We start from the raw sequence: 17,467 nt of genomic DNA, 5'->3' as shown, positions 1-17,467 counted from the left end.
ACAGCAAAGTTAAGTAGATGTGACAGAGGCTGCATAACCTGCAAAGCCCAAGATATTTAGTCTGATTCTTTACAGAAAAAGGATTTCTGATGCCTGATTTAAGTGATCATGATTTGATTCAAGGACAGGGTGACATCTGACGAAAGTATCAGTAAGAATGGAGACAGTGACCTACTAAATAGTAAGATTTCCCCAAATACGAAGGAGGTCAAGAGTATATATTTGTCATTGTTTCTTTGACAAAACGTTTGATATAAATTACAATTTTAATTACACGTTCAAATTATTTAACAAGAACCATTTATTCCCTGATTCAGTCACTTTATTATTTGAGAAAGAGAACAGATTGCTTCTGCATATTCATTCCCAAAGAGGTCACACCTGATTTGGTGAAAAAAAAAAAAAGCTTAACCATCTCTCATTTGCTTGTGCTTGAAGCAAGGTGAGAGGTGCGGTCTGTCTTCAATATGTCCATCTCTTCATTTCAGCAACTGAAGACTTGCTGTAGCCATGTAAGACAAGCCATGAAGCAATGAACTCCTCATCTCCCTGCTCCTAAGCTCCACGGTTGTTCTATTTCTTTCTGGGAAAGGGTTACTTTCATTTGTTTTGTTTTCTTCTAAGAAACAGTGGTTGGCTCAGTCATGATTGCTGTTGAGTTTGTATGCAATCATAATTGCTATCCAGTTTGTATGCTATTGGTATATTAGGCACTTGCTGACTAGAAAAGTTTTATGTAATAAGTTCATGTTTTTATGGTGCCAGATGTAAGACAGTCCTCCAAGTCGAGGATTCTTTCCCAGGATTCTACACATTCGGAATCTCAAAATCTTCCTTCAGACCAAATTCCTCCAGTTGTTCAGCAGAGTAAATGAATTCTGCCCCAGTGGTTGCTAATTCTGGCTTGGCTGAAGTAGAGGCCAGTGCAATGGATGTTTCTGAATTAATTCAAACGTCCTAAAATTCTCCTTTAGAAATTCCTTCTGAACAAGGCTATGTCAATTATTAAAGTATTTTTCTTATTTGCAGAAAAATCCCAATGCAACTGGAGAATCCAGGCTCAAAATGTTCATTTGCTGTGGAAACAGCAGGCAATGAAAAGTCTGATTATCAACCATTCATTCTCCTCAGTGTTGAGAAAGGTCTGGGTTGTGTGAGGGTCCAAGAAGATAAGCTAGACAGTCATGAATTCTATAAAATAGTAGGCTTTATTTGGTTTTTCTCCTGATGCCCCTAAAGAGTGTGGCATCTTAAAACACTCATCAGCATAAACAGGGTTGTTTTGGTTTATGCCCAGGTGAAAGGGTACAATTAACTTCAGGGATTTCCAGGCTAGGCAGTAGGTAGAGGTGCCCTTGCTCTAGTTCGAAGCAGCCAGAGAATTGGGAGGCCTACCACTGTCTGCATCAGCATTCAAGGGAAGGATACAGCACATTTTTTGATATCTTCAATGACCACTGTGTTATCAGTTGAAACATAAGCAGCCAAAGAATTCCATTCATCAGATAAAGCAAGTTTTTTTTTCTTTTCTTTTTCTTTTTTTTTTTTTTTTTAAAGTCCTGGGCAACTGTATTTGGTCCAAACCATTCTGCAATTGATTTCCCTTCTACACTCATTTGTGCCATTTGATGGATAGTGTGGCAATAATATTTTCTCTCCAAGAAGCACTGTAGGCTACATTTGTAGTTTGTTTGCTTTTTTTTTTTTTTTTTTTTTTGGTTGTTCTTTTTGTTTCTCCCAGTTCCAGTCCCTTCCCAAGTGTATACAGGTAGTATACATCCCCAGCCAGCGTCTGTTGAAAGGCCCATTACTCCAATTGGTTAAAATTTCCTTTTGTATGTACACCATAGACAAGCACTTATATCAGACAACAGATTAAATTTTTCTGTTTTAATAAGATGCTACTTTTCTAAGATCCATACCAACTCATCTGTATCTAAATATTCTTATAGGTAGTCAGTGAAAGTAGTAATCTGGCTTTTATATTTTGATAAAACTGACTCCATTCTTCAGTTGTCATCCTGCGCCAATTCCAACAGCAAGGTGAGAATATTCTTATATGCCAACAACATCCAAGCTGAGAGCCAAATGAAGAAGACAATTCAATTTACAATAACCACAAAAGAATAAAAATATTAGAAATAAAGTTAATCTAGAAGGTAAAAGATATCTACAAAATGAATTACAAAACACTGCTTAAAAAATCAGAGATAAACAAATGGAAAAACATTTCATGTTCCTTGATAGGAAGAATAAATATTGTTATAATGGACATACTGCCCAAAACCACTTATATATTGCATGCTATTCTTACCAAACTACCAGTGACATTCTGAATAGAATTTAAAGAAATATTTTAAAACTCATAGGGAACAAAAATAGAGCCAAAAAAGCCAAGGCAATTTTAAGCAAAAGAACAGAGCTCTAGTCATCTCATTACCTGACATTAAACTACCCTGAAAGGCTACAGTTACCAAAACAGCATGGTACTGGTCCAAAAGCAGACACATAGACAAATGGAACAGAATAGAAAGCCAAAAAGTAAAGCCACACACCTACAGCTATGTAATATTCCACAAAGTAGACAAAAACAAGCAATGGGAAAAATTATCTATTTAATAAATGGTGCTTGGATAACTGGCTACTCTTATGCAGAAGATGAAAACTGGACACCTCTCTGACACAATTGTTAACTCAAGATGGCTTAAAACATTTACCTGTAAAACTTAAAAGTAGAAAAATCCTGAAACATAACCTAGGAAATACCATTCTGGACATAAGACTGGGTAAATATTTCGTAACAAAGACACCAACAGTAATTACAACAAAACCAAAAATAGACAAATGAGACCTGATTAAAGTAAAAATCTTCTGCACAATAAAAGAAACTGTCAACAGAGTAAACAGACAAACTAACAGTAGGGAAAATATTTGAAAACTATGCATCTGACAAAGGTTTAATATCCAAAAATCTATAAGGAACTTAAATTTACACATGAAAAACAAACAACCATATTACAAAGTTGTCAAATGACAGTAACAGACATTTTTTCAAAAGAAGACATACATGCAATCAACAACCTTGTAAAAAACGTTTAACATTACAAATAATTAGAGATATGCCAATAAAAATCATGATGATGAAATACCACTTCACACTTGTCAAAATGGCTATTGTTAAAAAGTCAAAAATAACAGATACTGGCAAGGGTTGTGGAGGAAGAATACTTATAAACTGATGGCACAAAGAAAAATTAGTTCAGCCACATCAAAAAGTAGTGTGGCGATTTATTTAATAACTTCATACAGGACTACAATTTGACCCAGCAATTCTGCTGTTGAGTATGTACACCAAAAAAATGCAAATCATTATACCATAAAGACATATACATGTGTATATTCATCACATCACTAGTCGCAATAAAAAAAAAAAAAAAAACCATAAAATCAACCCAAATGTGCATCAATGGTAGACTGGGTAAAGAAAATGTGGTACATATACACCATGAAATACTATGCAACCATAAAAAATAACAAGTGCATGTCCTTTCCAAAAACCTTATTGGATCTGGAGGCCATTATCCTAAGCAAACTAACAAAGAAACAAAAATAAAATGCTGCATTTTTTCACTTACAAGTGGGAACCAAACATCCAGTACACATGGACACAAAGAAGGAAGCAACACAGTCAGACCTATTTGAGGGTGGATGGTGGAAGGAGGGAGAGGATTAAAAACAATTTATCAAGTACTATGTTTACTATCTGGTAATGAAAAATATTTATATATAATTTATTTATATAACAAAACTGCACATGCTTTCCCTGAAACTTGAACAATAGTTCTAAAGAAAGAGTACACACTTTGTTGAGCTTTCTATAAAAGTTGATTTCTAAAAAATAAATAGAGCTGGGAGTGGTAGGTCATGCCTTTAATCCCAGCACTTTGGGAGACTAAGGCAGGTGAAGCACCTGAGGTCGGGAGTTCAAGACCAGCCTGGTCAACATAGTGAAACCCCATTTCTACTAAAAAAAAAACAAAAATTAGCCAGGCAGGGTGGTGCACACCTGTAACCCTAGCTTTTCAGGAGGCTGAGGCAGGAGAATCACTTGAACCCAAGAGACAGAGGTTGAAGTGATCTGAGATCACACCACTGCACTCTAATCTGGGCAACAGAATGAGACTCTGTCTCAAAAAATAATAATAACAAAATAAATTAAATAAATTTTAAAAGATGAAAAGTAAATAATTTTCAATCCTGATTTCATTTTTTTCATGTTCATGAACAAACAACACAGTAATTCAGGACCCGCAAACAAAATTGGGAAGACAATAATTATAACAGATTGAATGATAAAGGTAGCAACAAATATCAAAGATGTTTTAAATGGGGAATATATCTAATGCAGATGTATATCTCATAAATGTAGGAGCAAATAAGACCTGATTAATCAGTACAAGGGTATAAATAAGAAGAGGTCAATTATACGTTTTATTTAGCATATGATTCTCAATCCTAACACTTGGGGAAAATCTGAAGCTCTAGAATTTGAATCAAAAATGAGTTACTTAGAAAACTTTAAGTTGTGTGCCTATTTGGAAATCCCTTTTATTGTTCTTACAGATCTGAGTCAAGTGTGATATTGGATTCGTTTATGTGAATTTGAGTAGTATTTTTGAATTAATTGTTGATTCATTTTTTTTTCAGATAGGAGAATATATATGTCTAATCCAAGCTCAAATATATTAATTAACATTTCTGCATTTCATCTTGCTTTCATCTGGCAGCTCAGTAACTTTATTCCACCCTTACACAAATAGCTAAGCTTCATTTTTCTTTTCTATTTTGAATCCATCTGTATAGTTTATCCCAAATCTCTGTATACAAGTGCATACTTAGCACTTACATTTATGAAGAAACCTGCTTATGATTGACACATACTTGCTTGGTTAAATAGTTTACTTAGAAGTGGGGAGAAAATGGCTGACTAGACACAGCCAGAAGGAGCACCTACCACCGAGGGACAGGTCAACGGGAAGACTGGTGTACTATGAGTAGATCTTTAGAGGGAAGGCATTGAGAGCAGGTGAAGGGAAGACACAGAAGCTGGGCTTAAGAGGGAGAAAGCTGGCAACACTGTATGGGACTACTGCATACGGAACTGCTGCACACTAATTCTTGTCCCCTGGTGCCTCCTGAGAAAGGGATAAGTTGAATAGGCAAGGAGAAACCAACTTTTGGCCCTGGCTTTTGGAATCTTGACAAAAGCAGACCACATGACCACCATGGACAACTGAATTGGCAGGGAGAGTTGCTCAGAGGCAGAACTCCAGCCAGAGCAGAGCCCAGAGGGTTGGGTACAGGAGCATTTGTAGTGGAGCATGGCCAGGGCCACTATTTCCCTGGGATTGACTCATTCCCATGAGACTTTAGCCTTAAGGGGAATTGTTGGACCTAAACTCTGCACGGTGATCTTGCCTATGAGAAAGAGTTGGTCTAACCTGAGCATCCCTTGGACTGCTGGCATCTCCAGGGGCCCTAGTCAGGCTGTACCTGCTTGCAGTGCAGCCCACAGGTAACTCCAGAAGCTTCTGCACTGGCAGATCTCCTGCACTGGCAGATCATACCTTACTGCTAGAATTCTAAAGAGTACCCCCAGTGGACATGCACAAGCCTGCTTACAACCTCCCCCTACTTCAGGTCCCACATCCTGTTTTGCCTGCACACACTCACACGTGCCCAGTCCCCACATAATTTTGTTAATGCATTTGTGCATGAGAAGATTTTGCTTTTTCTCCCCTGCCAGCACGTGTGTGTGTATGCACACTGTTGTTCCACTAATATCAGCAGGAATGAACCCTGCCCCCTCACACCGCAACACCAAAATTGTTATTGGAGCACAGGTAGACAGAGTACCCACCAGATCCATCCCCATCAGTGCCCCACCCATGTGTCAAAACTATCTGTCGTGCAAAACCAGGCATGGAGAAAAGGAGACCCACCCCAGCACTGAGCAGCCACTCCTGAATGTGGGAACATGAAGAGAGGTTGCAAAAACCACCACTGGCATGAACTTGCACATAGTCAGTGGTGTGGTTCTTCTGTCCCCTGAACCATGCTGCAAATGCCAGCCAATGCTGCAAGCACCTGCACACATGGAGGCCAAAGTGCCAACACCAGTGGGTGTGGTGAATGCCTGCATGGAAGCTGGCAACCTGGCATCCACTAGCACTGTGCCACAGCCAAAAAAAACATGCAACCCACCATCCTCCAGGTGCAGCTGCTACTGGAATGTACAAACAAGAATGAATTCTTCTGCCACCACCTTATGAATTGCTTTGGCTGACACTGCCCATCAGAATGTTTTGAGTAGAGGTTTTTGAGCACTTTTGACCTTCTAGTACAACTGATTTCTAAACTCAAGGAGCCACATAAAAAAAAGTAGAGGCCCAACACCAGTCCACCAGAGTCAGAATATGCATTTCAGGAGTCCTGAACTGAGTCTTGGACCCAAAAAATTTTCCAGAAATGAATCCAGTAAACGTAACCCACAACAAGCAAATCCCCAAGATTATTCAATGCCATCAAATAAGATGAAAGATAAAAAATATTGAAAGGATGGCATCAAAAAGGATATCAGGAATATCAACCAATAAAAATGAGAAAGTACCAGCACAAGAACTCTGACAAGTCAAAAAGCCAAAGGTCTTCTTTGCTACAGACAACTGTACTAGTTCTCCAGCAAGTGTTCTTAACCAGGCTGAGGTAGGTGAAATGACAGAAATAAAATTCAGAATACAGATAGGAACAAAGGCCACCAAGTTCCAGGAGAACAGAGAATCCCAATCTAAGGAAGCCAAGAGTCACAATAATAAAATACAGGAGCTAACAGAAAAAAAAACAGTCAGTATAGAAAAGAACCTAACCCACATGATAGAGTTGAAAAACATACTACAAGAATTTCATAATTCAATTGGCAGTATTAATATCAGAATTGATGAAGTTGAGGAAAGAATTTCAGAACTAGATGACTGACTTTCTGAAATAATACACTAGGACAAATTTTTTTTGAATGAAGGAAATAAAGAAAACCACCATGAAATTTAGACTAATGTAAAGAGACTCAATCTATGACTCATTGGTATCTCTGAAAAAGATTGGTAGAATGAAACGAGTTTGGAAAACATATTTTAGTATATAATCCATGAGAACTTCCCCAATCTAGCATGAAAGACAAGCATTCAAATATACAAGATGTAAAGAACCCCCACGAAATATTTCACAAGAAGATCATCCCCCCAAAAACATAATCATCAGAGTCTCTAAGGCAGAAATGAATATATATATATATATATATATATATATATATATATATATATATGTTAAAAGCAGTTGGAGAGAAAGGAGAGGTCACCTACAAAGGGAATCCCATCAGACTAACAATATCTGACCAAACGAAGCTTCATAAGTGAAAGAAAAATTAGATCCTTTTCGAAACAAATGCTGAAGAAATTTGTTACCACCATAGCTGCCTTACATGAGCTCCTGAAAGAAGCACTAAATATGGAATAACAAAGTCATTACCAGACACTACAGAAACACATTTAAGTACACAGGGCAGTGACACTATAAATCAAGAAAAACAACACTCTTATCGGCATAAGAGCCAGATAACAAAAAATGACAAGATCAAATCCACACATATGAATACTATTCTTGGATATAAATAGGCTGATGGCCCCAATTAAAAGGCAGAGTGGCAAGGTAGATAAAGAAGCAAGACACATAGTTATGCTGCCTTTAAGAGACCTATGTTAAATGCAATGACACTTGTAGACTAAAATAAACAGATGAAGAAAAATCTAACAAGAAAATTAAAAACATAAAAAAGAAGGGGTTGCAGTCCTAATTTTATACAAAATAGACATTAAACCAATAAAATTAAAAAAAAAAGCAAAGATGGGTGTTAAATAACATAAAAGGTTCAACTAAACAAAAAGACATAACTACCCTAAATATATATGCACACAACACAGGTGCATCCAGATTCATAAAGCAAGTTCTTAGAGATCTTCTAAGAGACATAGATTCCCACATAATAATAGTGGGAGACATTAACAGCCCACTGACAATATCAGACAGATTACTGAGGCAGAAAATTTAAAAAAAACATTTAAGACTTTCACACTGGACCAAATGAACCTGATAGACATTTACAGAACTCTCCATCAAAAAACAGCACAATACACGTTATTTCATTGCCACATAGAACATACTCTAGAATCATCCAAATAATCAGACTTAAAACAATCCTAAGAAAGTGTAAAAGAACTGACAGTATACCAATCACACTCTCAAACTATGGTGCAATAAAAGTAAACTTCAATACTAAGAAAATCTCTCAAAAATGGATAATTACATGAAAATTAAGCAACATGCTTCAAAACGACTTTTGGGTAAATAATGGAACTAAGGCAGAAATCCAGAAATAATTTGAAACTAATGAGAACAAAAATATAACATACCAGAATTTCTGGGATACAGCTAAGGCAGTGTTAAGAAAGAAAATTATAGCAATAAATGCCTTATTTTAAAAAGTATGAAAGATCTCAAATTAACAACCTAACATAACATGTAAAAGAACTAGAGAAGCAAGAGAAAAGAAACACAAAACTAACAGAAGACAAGAAATAACCAAAATCGGAGCTGAACTGAAGAAATTGAGACACAAAGGAATATTAAAAAGACCAATAAATCTAGGAGAGGCTTTTTGAGAAAAATAATAAGACAGGTAGATTACTAGCTAAACTAATAAAGAAGGAAAGACAGAGGATTGAAATAAGCAAAATTAGAAATGGCAAAGTGCATATTATCACTGAACACACAGAAATACTAACCACCGGGAATGCTGGGAAGATGGCCGGCTAAGAACAGCTCAGGACTCCAGCTCCCAGTGAAAGTGCAGAGGGTGAGTGGACGCCGCATTTCCAGACGAACTCTTAATTGCCCACAGACCAGGAGATACCCAGGCAGAGGGGTCGCCAGCGTCACAGTCCCAGCCGGTGCAGCTGTTTTGGCCCCTGTGGGGCTGATTCCGCCCCCGTGGCTGCTGTGACCACGCCCTGTTGCTGCGGTTCTCCGCACAAAAGCCACTGGGCTGGGAGCCCTCTTAGCTGGCGAGCAGACCCCTGAGATGGCAGAGTTGCCCATTCATCTGAAATAGCGAGTCAGGCCAGGAGATTCCTAGGCAAAAAATCCGCCAGGAGCCGGCGCCGCAGTTCGAGCCGACTCTGTGAGTCGCAGCACGGGAGATCCCGGTGCCTTTTCAGCAGGCGACCCAAACGCGGGGTCGTTCAACTTAAAAGAAAAGACTCTGAGTCAGGGAGCCAGGTCCCACCCCTCCACCCCCAACAACAACGAAAACAAAAAGAGTAATTGGAAACCCTCTGGGTTGAGCCCCCCAAACCAAGCACAGCTGAACCGGGACGGTCCGGCTCCGTGGGGGAGGGGCTTCTGCCATTACTGAGACTCTCCACCGCTATGGAGGCAGGCTGCCATTGCCAAGGCAACCCACCGTTGCCGAGGCAACCAGCCACAAAACAGAGAGTCCCCCATAACAGAGGCGGGGCCACGGCTGCCGGGACAGTTCTAACTACGCCCATATAAAAAGCACTAAAGGGAAGAGCTCAGGGCAGCTGGGCGGAGCCCACAGCGGCTCAGCAAAGCCCCTGCGGGCAGGCAGTGGCTAGGCATGCTGCTAGCTGGGCGGGTCAGACCTGAAAGAAAAATCAAAAAAAGGCAGTAGTGCAAGGGAAACTCATAAAGCTCCAACTCCCTGGGACAGAGACAGACAACAGGTGGATAAACCCACAAAAATGGGAAGAAACCAGCGCAAAAAGGATGAAAACTCCCGAAACCAGAACACCTCTCCTCCTAAAAGGGATCACAACTCCTCACCAGCAAGGGAACCAGACCGGATGGAGAAGGAGGGTGATGAAATGACAGAATCAGACTTCAGAAGGTGGGTAGTAAGAAACTACAATGAGCTAAAAGAACATGTTCTAACCCAACGCAGAGAAAATAGAAACCTTGAAAAAAGATTGGACGAACTGCTGACGAGAATGGACAGCATAGAGAGGAGTATAAGTGAATTGATGGAGCTGAAAAACGCAACACGAGAACTTCGTGAAGCATGCACAAGCTTCAACAGCCGAATTGACCAAGCAGAAGAAAGGATATCAGAGGTCGAAGATCAACTCAATGAAATAAAAAAAGAAGGCAAGAACAGAGAAAAAAGCACAAAAAAGAATGAACAAAATCTTCAAGAAATGTGGGACTATGTGAAAAGACCTAATCTACGTCTGATAGGTGTACCTGAATGTGATGAAGAGAATGAATCCAAGCTAGAAAATACTCTTCAGGATATTATCCAGGAAAACTTCCCTAACCTAGCAAGGCAGACCAATATTCAAATCCAGGAAATACGGAGAACACCACAAAGATATTCCTCAAGAAGAGCAACCCCAAGGCACATATTCGTCAGATTCACCAGGGTTGAAATGAAAGAGAAAATGCTAAGGGCAGCCAGAGAGAAAGGTCGGGTTACCCACAAAGGGAAGCCCATTAGACTCACAGCAGATCTCTCAGCAGAAACCCTACAAGCCAGAAGAGATTGGGGGCCAATATTCAACATCCTTAAAGAAAAGAACTTTCAACCCAGAATCTCCTATCCAGCCAAACTAAGCTTCATAAGTGAAGGAAAAATAAAATCCTTTGTGAACAAGCAGGCACTCAGAGATTTCATCACCACCAAACCTGCTCTACAAGAACTCCTGAAACAGGCTCTACACATATAAAGGAACAACCAGTACCAGCCACTCCAAAAACACACCAAATGGTAAAAGAGCATCAACACAATCAAGAAGCTGCATCAACTAACCAACAAATCAGCCAGGTAGCATCAAAATGACAGTATCAAATTCACACATAACAATACTATCCTAAATGTCAATGGACTAAATGCCCCAATCAAAAGACACAGACTGGCAAATTGGATAAAAAGCCAAAACCCATCAGTGTGCTGTATCCAGGAAACCCATCTTACATGCAAGGATACACAAAGGCTCAAAATAAAGGGATGGAGGAAGATCTACCGAGCAAATGGAGAGCAAAAAAAGGCAGGAGTTGCAATTCTCATCTCTGATAAAATAGACTTTAAAGCAACAAAGATTAAAAGAGACAAAGAAGGACATTACATAATGGTAAAAGGATCACTGCAACAAGAAGAGCTAACGATCCTAAATATATACGCACCCAATACAGGAGCACCCAGAAACATAAGGCAAGTTCTTAATGACTTACAAAGAGACTTAGACTCCCACACAATAATAGTGGGAGACTTTAACACCACATTGTCAATATTAGATCATCCAGACAGAAAATCAACAAGGATATCCAGGACCTGAATACAGACCTGGAACAAGCAAACCTAATAGACATTTACAGAACTCTCCACCCCAAATCCACAGAATATACATTCTTCTCAGCACCACATCACACCTACTCTAAAATTGACCACATAATTGGCAATAAATCACTCCTCAGCAAATGCAAAAGAACAGAAATCATAACAAACAGTCTCTCAGACCACAGTGCAATCGAGTTACAACTCAGAATGCAGAAACTAACACAGAACCGCACAGCTTCATGGAAGCTGAACAACTTGCTCTTGAATGTTGACTGGATAAACAATGAAATGAAGGCAGAAATAAAGATGTTCTTCGAAACTAATGAGAACGAAGACACAACATACCAGAATCTCTGGGACACATTTAAAGCAGTCTCTAGAGGAAAATATATAGCAATGAGTGCCCACATGAGAAGAAAGGAGAGATCTAAAATTGACACCCTATCATCAAAATTGAAAGAGCTAGAGGAGCAAGATCAAAAAAACTCAAAACCTAGCAGAAGGCAGGAAATAACTAAGATCAGAGCAGAACTGAAGGAAATAGAGACACAAAAAACTCCTCAAAAAATCAATAAATCCAGGAGCTGGTTTTTTGAAAAGATCAACAAAATAGACAGACCACTAGCCAGATTAATAAAAAAGAAAAGAGAGAATAACCAAATTGATGCAATAAAAAACGATAAAGGGGATATCACCACAGATTCCACAGAAATCCAAACCATCATCAGAGATTATTACAAACAACTCTATGCATATAAACTAGTAAACCTAGAAGAAATGGATAAATTCCTGGACACCTGCATCCTCCCAAGCCTAAACCTGGAAGAAGCCGAAGCCCTGAATAGACCAATAACATGGTCTGAAGTCGAGGCAGCAATAAAGAGCCTACCACCCAAAAAAAGCCCAGGTCCAGATGGGTTCACAGCTGAATTCTACCAGACATACAAAGAGGAGCTGATACCATTCCTTCTGAAACTATTCCAGACAATCCAAAAAGAGGGAATTCTTCCCAAATCATTTTACGAGACAAACATCATCCTGATACCAAAACCCGGCAGAGACTCAACAAGAAAAGAAAATTTCAGGCCAATATCGATGATGAACATAGATGCAAAAATCTTCAATAAAATACTGGGAAGCAGATTGCAACAGCATATCAAAAAGCTCATCCACCATGATCAAGTAGGATTCATCCCGGGGATGCAAGGCTGGTTCAACATACGCAAGTCCATAAACGTAATTCACCACATAAACAGAACCAAAGACAAAAACCACATGATTATCTCAATTGATGCAGAGAAGGCTTTTGACAAAATTCAACAACCCTTTATGCTAAAAACCCTCAATAAACTAGGTATTGACGGAACGTATCTCAAAACAATAAAAGCTATCTACGACAAACCAACAGCCAATATCATACTGAATGGGCAAAACCTGGAAGCATTCCCTTTGAAATCTGGCACTAGGCAAGGGTGCCTTCTCTCACCACTCCTATTCAATATAGTACTGGAAGTTCTAGCCAGAGCAATCAGGCAAGAAAAAGAAATAAAGGGTATCCAAATTGGAAAGGAGGAAATCAAATTGTCTCTATTTGCAGATGACATGATTGTATATCTGGAAGACCCCATCATCTCAGCCCAAAATCACCTGAAACTGATAAACAACTTCAGCAAAGTCTCAGGATACAAAATCAACGTGCAAAAATCACAAGCATTCCTATACACCAGTAATAGACTTCAAGAGAGCCAAATCAAGAACGAACTGCCATTCACAATTGCTACAGAGAGAATAAAGTACCTAGGAATACAACTAACAAGGAACGTAAAGGACCTCTTCAAGGAGAACTACAAGCCATTGCTCAACGAAATGAGAGAGGATACAAACAGATGGAGAAACATTCCATGATCATGGTTAGGAAGAATCAACATCGTGAAAATGGCCATACTGCCCAAAGTAATTTACAGATTCAACGCTATTCCCATCAAGCTACCAATGACCTTCTTCACAGAACTGGAAAAAAAACACCTTAAACTTCATATGGAACCAAAAGAGAGCCCGCATAGCCAAGTCAATTCTAAGCAAAAAGAACAAAGCAGGAGGCATCACACTACCGGACTTCAAACTATACTACAAGGCTACAGTAATCAGAACAGCATGGTACTGGTACCAAAACAGAGATATAGACCAATGGAACAGAACAGAGGCCTCAGAGGAAATACAACATACCCACAACCATCTGATCTTCGACAAACCTGACAAAAACAAGCAATGCGGAAAGGACTCCCTGTTTAATAAATGGTGTTGGGAAAACTGGCTAGCCATGTGCAGAAAGCAGAAACAGGACCCCTTCCTGACACCTTACACCAAAATTAACTCCAGATGGATTAAAGAATTAAACATCAGACCTAATACCATAAAAACCTTAGAAGAAAATCTAGGCAAAACCATTCAGGACATAGGTGTAGGCAAGGACTTCATGACCAAAACGCCAAAAGCAAAGACAACAAAAGCCAAAATAGACAAATGGGACCTAATCAAACTCCACAGCTTCTGCACGGCAAAAGAAACAGTCAGTAGAGTGAATCGGCAACCAACAGAATGGGAAAAAATTTTCGCAGCCTACCCATCTGACAAGGGGCTGATATCCAGAATTTACAAAGAACTAAAGCAGATCTACAAGAAAAAAACAAACAAGCCCATTCAAAAATGGGCGAAGGACATGAACAGATACTTTACAAAAGAAGACATACAGGAGGCCAACAAACATATGAAAAAATGCTCATCATCACTGGTCATCAGAGAAATGCAAATCAAAACCACATTGAGATACCATCTCACACCAGTTAGAATGGCGATCATTAAAAAATCGGGAAACAACAGATGCTGGAGAGGATGTGGAGAAATAGGAACACTTTTACACTGTTGGTGGGAATGTAAATTAATTCAACCATTGTGGAAGACAGTGTGGCGATTCCTCAAGGACCTAAAAATAGAAATCCCATTTGACCCATCAATCCCGTTACTGGGTATATATCCAAAGGATTATAAATCATTCTACTACAAGGACACATGCACACGAATGTTCATTGCAGCACTGTTTACAATAGCAAAGACCTGGAACCAACCCAAATGCCCAACGATGATAGACTGGATAGGGAAAATGTGGTACATATACACCATGGAATATTATGCAGCCATCAAAAACGATGAGTTCACGTCCTTTGTAGGGACATGGATGAACCTGGAAACCATCATTCTCAGCAAACTGACACAAGAGCAGAAAATCAAACACCATATATTCTTGCTCATAGGTGGGTGTTGAACAATGAGAACACATGGACACAGGGAGGGGAGCACTACACACTGGGGTCCGTTGGGGGTAAATGGGGGAGGGGTGGGGAGGTGGGGAGGTGGGAAGAGATAGCATGGGGAGAAATGACAGATACAGGTGAGGGGACGGAAGGCAGCAAAGCACACTGCCATGTGTGTACCTATGCAACAATCTTGCATGTTCATCACATGTACCCCAAAACCTAAAATGCAATAAAAAATAAAGAAAGAAATGGAAGACATGCTAGAAAATGTTAAAATGCTCATCTGCTCATCTCAAGCCTTTTCTGTGCTTTGAACACAGTAATGTGAAAATAAGCTGAAACCATTTAAGGCAAATTGGCAATATTTACTAAGAAACTATACAATGTTTATATTTCTCAATTGAGTGAATTCGCTTTGAGGATTCTAGCCAAATATAATGTCAAATACAAACAAGTTTTAAACACAAAATTATTCAGTATGCCCCTGCTGCCCTGGAACCTCGAGACACTGCTCCCTGCATCCCAGCTGCTTCCACTCCAGGCATGGCTAAAAATTCCCTAGATATGTCTCAGGTAACTGCTCCAGAGGATGCCAGTCATAAGCCTTAGCAGCTTTCATGTGATCTTAAGCGGGTGTGTGGGCAAAGACAAGAGTTGAGGCTTGAGAGCCTCTGCCTAGATTTCAGAGGATGAATGGAAATCTTGGATGTCCAGGCAGAAGTCTGCTTCAAGGACAGAGCCCTTACAGAGAACCTCTACTAGGGCATTGCAGAAGGGAAATATGGGGTTGGAGCCCCTGCACAGAGTCCCCACTGGGGCACTCCCTAGTGGAGCTGTGAGAAGAAAGCCACCATTCTCCAGATCCCAGAATAATGGATTCACCAACAGCTTGTACTGTGTACCTGAAAAAGCCAAAGGCACTCAATGCCAGCCATTGAGAGCATCCATGGGAACTGAGACTTGCAAAACCACAGCAGTGGAGCTGCCCACGTCTGTGGGAGGCCATCCCTTAAGTCAGTGTGCCCTGTATTTGCAACATGAAGTCAAAGGAAATTATTTGGGGGCTTTAAAATTTAATGACTACCCTGCTGGGTTTCTGACTTGAATGGGGCCTGTAGCCCTGTTTTTAGCTAACTTTTCCTTTTTGGAGTGGGAGTATTTAGCCAATTCCTGTACTCCCATGGTATCTTGAAAATTATGAACTTTTTTCTTTTTAATTTACAGGCTTACAGGCAGAAGGGACTTGCCTTGTCTCAGATGAGACTTTGGACTGTGGACTTTTGGGTTAATGCTGAAATGAGTTAAGACTTTGGAGGACTCTTAAGAAGTGGTGACTATATTTTGCAATGTAAAAAGGGCATGAGATTTGGGAGGGGCCAATGACAGAATAATATAGTTTGAATTTATGTATCCACCCAAATCTCAGGTAGAATGGTAATCCTCAATGATTGAGAAAGGACCATGTAAGATGTTTTTGCTTCCTATTCTGCCATGGTTAAAAGTTTTCTGTGCCCTTTCTAACCATGCTTCCTGTACAGCCAGAAGAACCATAAACCAATTAAACCTTTTTTTTTTTTTTTACAAATTACCGAGTTTCAGGTTTTTCTTTATAGCAGTGGGGAACAAACTAATATGGCAGTATTTATACTAGCAAAAAATTATAATCAATATATCTTTCAAAAATAGAAAATTTCCCAATTATAATGCATGCATTCTTAAATTATCTAATTAACTTAATTTAATTATTAGAATTAATTAAATGAGCATGTGTTTACTTTTTACAAAGTAGAAATATCTAATACAGTACATATAGTATGTACAATATTTTGCCAAATATATTTATTTGAGAAAAGACAGAATAGAAGTACATCAATATTGTTAAATGTGTCACCTCGGACCTATAGAATTAGCAAGGCTTTTTTTAGTCCTTAATATATTTTGCAAAATTTCTATACAATATAAGATCTGTTATGAAAATCAGAATATAAATAGCATAAATGTGTGCAAGAGCTTCAGGCCAATCAAACCCAACATGGCATAAAGAGACCAGAGAAAAAAGAATTGTAGAGTACCTCTTACTCCATTTTTAAAATATATAATCCTGCTTTCCTCCAACTATTTGTCTAGTTTTTCATTCATATTTATAGTATGTAGACATTGCTTCCCACCCAGGCCATATGATTTCATAAATAAATGACTCAACAGTAGAAAGGCTAGACAAATTATATCTTACAAATCAACGTTCTGTTTATATACCTAAACCATAAAAACTTTTTCTCTTTACATGGGCATATATAGATGTATATAAGTACAAATGTAAACATACACATATGTATGTGCACATATATAATACACATACATGCACACATAGACATATATTGCATATGAAGAAGAGAGACAGAGAAAGAAAGAGAGACAAATGGGGGACGTATTTTTCCATAGGCCTGTGTTGTTCTGAAATTAAGTCTACTAATATAATTTTAAAAAGAAAATATATATAAGAAACATAAGGATGATGAATGGCATTATTTTCTCTTTTATAGTGTTAAACTTAGAAATTTATATAGAATGTTTGCCTTTCCTATTTTATGGTGTTAATTTTACTTGGTATTAATATTATGACAATATATAGTTCTTTGATGTATTTTTTAAATTTGACATATAACAGTTGTATATATTGTTGGAG

The 17,467-nt window shown here is 38.8% G+C and overlaps 1 pseudogene; it reads right to left on the bottom strand.

Moving 5' to 3' along the window:
* Nucleotides 1-807: 807 nt before the first annotated feature.
* On the bottom strand, nt 808-2,006 carry LOC101034354 (cysteine protease ATG4A-like; annotated as a pseudogene).
* Between the last annotated feature and the right edge of the window lie 15,461 nt (nt 2,007-17,467).

The sequence above is a fragment of the Saimiri boliviensis genome, chromosome X (genome assembly GCF_048565385.1).
Source record: "Saimiri boliviensis isolate mSaiBol1 chromosome X, mSaiBol1.pri, whole genome shotgun sequence".
NCBI lineage: Eukaryota > Metazoa > Chordata > Mammalia > Primates > Cebidae > Saimiri > Saimiri boliviensis.
The sequence above is the reverse complement of the archived record's forward strand: the minus strand, read 5'-3'. Positions and strand labels throughout refer to the sequence as shown.